Here is a 6,803-nt window from a genome sequence, read left to right as displayed (position 1 = left end):
ATCTCGGTTTCCTGGCTGTGAGACTGGCTGCTGCTCGCTTGGGACCAAAAGAGGGTCTTAGGCTCAGTGTAACTGGGGGAGCGGCCTGTTGTTTGGGCCTTCCGGCAGCTTGGGGGCCGCTGCACTCTACCCTGCGCCCCAGAAGTGTCTTGCCTCCCCAGGGTGGGACCAGACACTCGCAGGAGAGCGCTCCCTGGGGACTTGTGGCATCTCCTAGTGTCTCTTCTGGGCGCAGGAAAGGTGTTCAGCGGCCGCCAAGCATTGCATCACGTCTGCAGCCACACACCTCTGACCCTTATCTCATTGCCTTTCCCGTTGCAGAGAAAACGTTGAAAGAAGACAACTTTTTGGCTTCCCCCTCCTGTTGGAGTCCTGAGTCTGATTCCATACTCCTTCTTACAGCATTTACAAACCAGTGCCACAGAACCTGGTATGAGAAATGCAATTAGTTATGACCAGATTAAATGGCTCCCTTTCTTATTGTAGTGCCTTGATGTAGTTTGTAGACATTTAAAATGGAAAGAAATTAGTACAGTGTCATAGGCCACTGTGTGTGTGTGTGCGCGTGCGCGTCAGAGAGAGAGACAGAGAGAGATGGTCCTCATTCAGGGAAAATGCTCCCCCAAAAGTAATTGAATAGAAAATAAAGATATCCCAATAGTGTTATGTCCTGTTACACAATCATTACCTAGCCAAATCCAACCGTTTTGTTTTGGTTTTGGTCTTTTATCCCTATCTGCTCACGTGCTTTATTATTTCCACTTTACCTTAGCTGTGATTTAAAACAGTCAGACATATCGCCTCTGGGTTTCTAGAGCATCTGGTTTCTAGCGCATCCTCATTCACTGTCACTTACTGCCTACCAGAGAAGGGATAGTGATGTGGAATTGAAAGTATTCTAATAGAAAAGATAACATTTCTTTCTTTGTTTTGTTTTTGAGACAGCGTTTCACTATGTAGTGCAGGCTGGCATTGAACTCCCTTATGTAGCCCGGGCTAGCCTTGAACTCACGGCAATCCTTCTGCGTCAGCCTCCTGAGTGCTGGGATTACAGGCGTGCACCACCATGCCCTGTGAAACATGACTTTTGTATGACCTTTTGCTCTTTTGCCTTTGTAAATCAGCAGGTAAAATTTACATTGATATTAAATTTGAACAATTTTTACTGTTGCACCTTTTTCTGATGGTAGTTCTGTTAAGTAACTTAAGTTTTTCAGTCTTTCTTGTAGTCAAGATGAGTGATGAACTGGACTTGTCAGAAGTGGAGAAGTTTGCCAGATTGAAACTGAAGAAAACTAATACTGAAGAAAAAAAAATACTCTTTCCTCAAAAGAAAGTAAGTCATGGGGAATTTCTACTTGAGACAAACAATGGTAAAGATTGATAGGTTCAGTAAATAAAGCCTATCTTCTAGTAAATTTTGCCATAAAGTTAGCAAGAGTACCATTGTATTTAATACAAAAGTTAAAAATATCAAGGACAGTAGTTGACTTTGTTGTCAATCATATACATAATTCTCACATTCTAGGACCTAGTAGTGTGCATTTGAGGGATAAAAGGCTAGTTTCAAGTTGGAAAATTAATAAAAACTGATCAATACCAATCTTGGAATACTGGACTTAATACTGGAAAAACCTTAGTTTTATTTGCTTTTGGTTACCTGGTATTTTTTTGCATTTCGAAGTTTGAGCCTCTGATCTCATCCCTAAAGAATCATGCAAACTGCAGTTTTGACCTCTACCTATTGACCAAATAAAGGGGAAGAATATGTTTAGATCTTGAATGCATTTAAGGTTTGGAGACGTAAGGGATCAGTTTTACTCTCTGGAGTCACAGTCTTCTGGTGAAACTCCAAGTGTATTCACAAGTGCCGTGGGTATTTGTCATTGCAGCATTGAGAGTTCCAAAATTAGTCAAAAGCAGCTGCACATGTACTTTTGTTATGGTGTCATGATAGATCAGAAGAAAACACTCCATTTTTTCATTAGTTTGAAATAATTTATGGACAGTGGCAACAGTGTAAATCTACCTCTCAAATAGAAATAAACCACAGTTGATATAGACTATAATAAATGTTCAGGTGGTTACCAAGGATGCACACAGTCCATTGTGAGGATTTGTGGTTAGTGCCTTACTGTTCTAAACTTAAAGCATGTTCTAAATTTAAAGCCTTCTATGGCTTGGTAAAGAACCACCCTTTTTTTTCTCTCTCTGTCTTTTGTGTGTCTCTGTCTCTGTCTCTCTGGCAGTGATGAGGAGGAACCCAGGGCCTTGTTCATGGTAGGCAAGCACTCTAACCTAATCTTAGGAAAATATGATTTTTTGTTTTTCCTCTTAACTATCCAGTAGGAGAAAGAATGTGTTCAAACATTGTAAAGTGGAGCTCTCCTCCCAAAAGCCAATTTCAGTATCGCCCGAATCTTTGTTTTGGGTTTGTTTTTTGTAAACCTTTGTTTGTGGAGATTTGAGGCATGTTTTGATGGCTTCTCACCTATACTTGCTACATAAGAGATCAGCAGTACTTGATGTTTCTTTAAGTTCATTTTTAAACTTCCCATTGGTGCATCATTTCTGGATGGCAGGTGCTGTCAATCTTCTCAGCACTGATGACCACTGTGTATGTGATATTTGCACCCCATTTTGGGAAAGCTAATTTAATCTTCTGCAATGAGTCTTCCACTGCTTTTTTTTTTTTTTTTTTTGGTACCAGGAATTGAACTCAGGACTTTATGCTTGCCAGGCAGCCACTTGTGCCACTGAGCTATATCCCCGGCGCTTACACTGCTTTGAATCTTCATGAAGTTGCATGCTTTTATAGCTTCTTACAGTTTATTTTCATTTCTAATGTAGCACTAAAATTAATATCATTACTATTTTCATGTGGTTCAGTCTTGGTGTTCTTCTAAAGAATGAAATTACACAAAGGTACACTTTTCAGTTAAACAGCATGGTTGAAAGCAAACCTCTGTAGCAGATTTTGCATGTGGGAAGTGCTCTCCTCTGTCCATGACCAAAGGGTCTTGACTCAGAGATGCTGCGTGCTTTTCTCCTAGATTTGGAGTTGTGAAGCTAGAGAACTGTGGGAGAGGAGGCATGTGGACTAACCCCTTATCTCAGAATGAAAAAGTAAAAACACAGGGTCTGAAATGATCTATCTGTTCAAGATGAATAAGGACTGGAATTCAAGCTGGCCTGCTTGTCTTCTGGAAAGTAGTTTTCAACTTAATGGGAGGGAACACCCGAGGCTGGGGTTGGATGGGGAAGGGAGCAGGAAACATTTGCTAATACACAGCACGTTTAGCATATCAGGGTCTTCTATTTAGTGTGACCTCAGGTATTGAATGTCTCCTGATGATTTGTAGCCTTGAACATCTGATCTGGTTCTTGTTCTGAGCAGAATTTACTGTCTTATAGATCAAACATTTTTGTTTTTACTGGTGGACATAAATGCTATTAATTAAATTGTGTTCTCCCTATATTCATATGTTGAAGTCCTAACCCCAAATTTAACTATACATGGCGATAGGGTCTTTAAGAGGCAAAGTTAAATGAGGCCGCAGGAGTTGGGCCCTAGTCCAATAGGTTGTGGCCTTGGAATAAAAGAAAGAGATTGTTTCTCTATCATGTGAGGATGCAGTGAGAAGGCAGTCTCTATAAGCCAGGAAGAGCCCTTTTAGCAGGATCTGACCCTGATGGAACTTAGCTAGGAACTTCTAGCATCCACAACTGTGAGCAGATGAATTTATGTTTAAAGTGTCAAATCTATGGTATTTTGCTGTGGCAGACTGAGCTGATGAATGCAATAATGAATACATATAAATGTGTGTCTCAATTTTTGCCCTTAATCAGTCATTTTATCACTTTAAATTTACAAAAATCAATCACTTATAAGCCCACTGTTATGGCTTGTGTCTAGATGTTCCCCCAAAACCTCAGGTGCTCATAGGTGGGGCTTTTGGGAGGTGGATTGCGCTAGGGTGTGTTACTGTGGATTAAGGGTGTGTGATACTGGAATTCTGAGAACAATAATTGAATCACTCCACTGATTGATTTACCATTGTTCTGCGTGTGGATAATGGGAAGCCCCAATGTGGGCATGGGTGACACCGCCCGAAAGGCTCATAGCATGGACGGGATAGAAGGGAAAGGCAAGCTCGCTGCTGCCGCCTGCTACCTTCTGCTTGCCACACCCTGGACTGTTTCTTCTCCGTGATGCCCCTCTCCCATGCTACCCTGCCTTGGAACCAGCCACTGTGGACTGAAACTTGTACAAACTGTGGGTGTTGGGTAATTTGTTCCAGCAATGAGAAAAGTAACTAAGACACCCGCCAATAAGAAGTGTTGCCAATCCAGTATAACCATCCAGATTGAGCTTTAATATACTTACCCTCCGATAAAAAGAAATTATACTGTCCATATTTATTTACAATCTGAAGTTTTATCTTCCTGTTTTTTAAGGTGTCTCATCATTAAGTAATCACTGCAATTACAGGAAGTTGAAAGTATTTTCTCTGCTATTGCCTAAACTTCCACAAGCAAAACAGTAGGTGAGTCAGATTTCTTCAGGTGCCAATGAGGTAACACAATCACAAGGCTGAATTTAGCCTGAGGATTTGAACCTTGGAAGTAGCCATGTTGGTCACTAATATCTTACTTCTAGCCTGAAATAATTGTCCATAGAGTCACTTAGCATCTTGTGGTTGATGTATTATAGATAAAGATAAATATAGGTAGAAAGAAAACAAGGAAAATCATAAATTAAAATTATACTTTAAAAAACCCCTGCAACTTCAGGACAAAAAGGTTACCTAAGGTTACAATGCCTTTCTCCCATCCAGGAAACTCCCTCCAAAAATATTCCTAAGGGTCTTAAAGATACAATAAGACTGTAAATTTAGGCCAGTTCTTTTCAAGTGTAAAGTGCTCTTCTTCCCACAAATGTCAGTCCTTAAGGAAGCAGCAGTGTTGTTATTGTTTTGAGATAGGGTCTCACTATGTAGTTCAGACTGGCCTTGAGCTGAGAGATCCTCCTGCCTTAGCCTCCTCAGTGCTGGAATTACAGGCTTGCACCACCACACCTGGCTAGGAAGCAGAATTATTAAGTAGGCAGCATATCCCTAAACTGTAAACACATGTAAATGGTTTGCATTCTAGCCTAACCCACCAAATGAGTGACCTGACATACCGCAGGAATGTGCATCCTAGATAATGCATTTTGAGGACACCTTCAAGACCATATAAAATACCCCGGCCCCACACCATAATGTGCCTTTTTTTCTTTTTTTTTTTTTTTTTTTTTTTTTTTTTTTTTTTTTTTTTGGTACCAGGAATCGAACTCACGACCTTGTGCTTGCTGGGCAGGTGCTGTGCCGCTGAGCTAAATCCCCAGCCCCAAAGTGAAAGATTTATTTTCGTTTTTTTTTGTTTGTTTGTTTGTTTTGCTTTGTTCTGGTACCTGGAATCGAACTCATGACCTCACACTTGCCGGGCAGGTGCTGTGCCGCTGAGCTAAATCCCCAGCCCAGTGTGCCTTTTTTGAGACCTCACACTCCCCTTTGTGTACTTCCTTCTGCCTCTCACTGATGTGTCTTGAAAATTCTTTTTCTGTGATGAAAGTCAGCAAGCCTACAATGTACCCCATGGGTTGGGTGAGTTGAGGTCTCCACATCCTCTTTGGGGAACTTCTTTAGACCCCACCTGGTGAGACAATGACAGGCTGCTTGCACTGTGCCCAAAGGTGTCTCCCTGTAGCACCTACACAGCAGCTCTAGGATTGTGTGGTGAAGACTCACTGCTTAATTTGAAGTTAGCTGTTGTGTGCCTGCCCCTATACCTGCAAGTTGTCTCCAGCTAACATTTCTTAGGTCCTTTAACACAAGTTACACAGATGAGGAGCCATCCTGGTTCAAAGTCTGTTCCCCTTTGCTTGTTTTCTGACCTTTAGATCCTTATTCTATTACCCAACACATTTGCTCTCCTCTTAGTGGCACAGTTTGCAAATTTGAGAAAGATGCTATACATCCACGATAGATTGAGTAATCTCTGCATTTTAACAATCATACAGCTCAAAGGAAAGCACAAACATTGTCAGGTGAGGAGGGGTGGGACAGTAACTCACAGTGTTCACTTACATCTAATAGCCAGTCCTTTCACTGAAACATTGATTGCACTTAGGGCAGAATAAGTACTAAATTGAGTGGAAACAGATGAGAGGTGAAATACATGTAATTATGAAGTGAGTACTAATGCAGGAATGAGGAATGGTAACACAGTTGCTCACCTGTAGTAGTTTTGTCTGGAGTTCCTTAAATATGTAACCTAAGTATACTCTTCTAGTCATAGTTTACTTGCTTTGCCAACCAGGGAAGATTGTTTTCTAGGTAAGAAAGAACTGAAATGGAAGGTCCTGAATCCATTTATTAGTCGCAGAACTGACAGTATGTAGGTGCAGCAGCCACACTTACGGGGAAAGGAAAAAAGGCCATGACTGAATGTTACCTTCTCATATGCATCCATATCACTTGCAAATCGCGTGTCTGTATTTTCACACTTTTACCTGTCAGTGTACATAGGCAGCCCGCCTTCTATTTGGGTGGTTTTTCTTTTTTGATTAATGTTTGGGACTATATTCATATGTTGAAGTCCTAACCCCAAATTTAACTATACATGGCGATAGGGTCTTTAAGAGGCAAAGTTAAATGAGGCCGTAGGAGTTGGGCCCTAGTCCAATAGGTTGTGGCCTTGGAATAAAAGAAAGAGATTGTTTCTCTATCATGTGAGGATGCAGTGAGAAGGCAGTCTCT

The 6,803-nt window shown here is 41.1% G+C and overlaps 1 long non-coding RNA gene across 8 annotated transcripts in view; it reads left to right on the top strand.

Moving 5' to 3' along the window:
* LOC102029228 overlaps positions 1–6,803 on the top strand; it is a 12,399-nt gene that overhangs the window by 511 nt on the left and 5,085 nt on the right. For 3 of the 8 annotated variants that reach the window (XR_001232246.1, XR_001232244.1, XR_001232242.1), the window contains exons 2-3: positions 322–430; positions 1,218–1,336. This is a non-coding gene — a long non-coding RNA (uncharacterized LOC102029228). Of the gene's footprint in view, positions 1–321; positions 431–941; positions 986–1,217; positions 1,337–2,710; positions 3,012–4,458; positions 4,548–6,803 lie in introns of those variants that run through there. The other 5 variants (XR_001232243.1, XR_001232241.1, XR_001232245.1 and 2 more) reach the window with 4 other exon arrangements.

This window comes from Chinchilla lanigera, unplaced genomic scaffold, assembly GCF_000276665.1.
Source record: "Chinchilla lanigera isolate Chin_1 unplaced genomic scaffold, ChiLan1.0 scaffold00147, whole genome shotgun sequence".
Lineage (NCBI taxonomy): Eukaryota > Metazoa > Chordata > Mammalia > Rodentia > Chinchillidae > Chinchilla > Chinchilla lanigera.
Note: the sequence above shows the minus strand (reverse complement) of the source record. Positions and strands in the feature narration are given on the sequence as shown.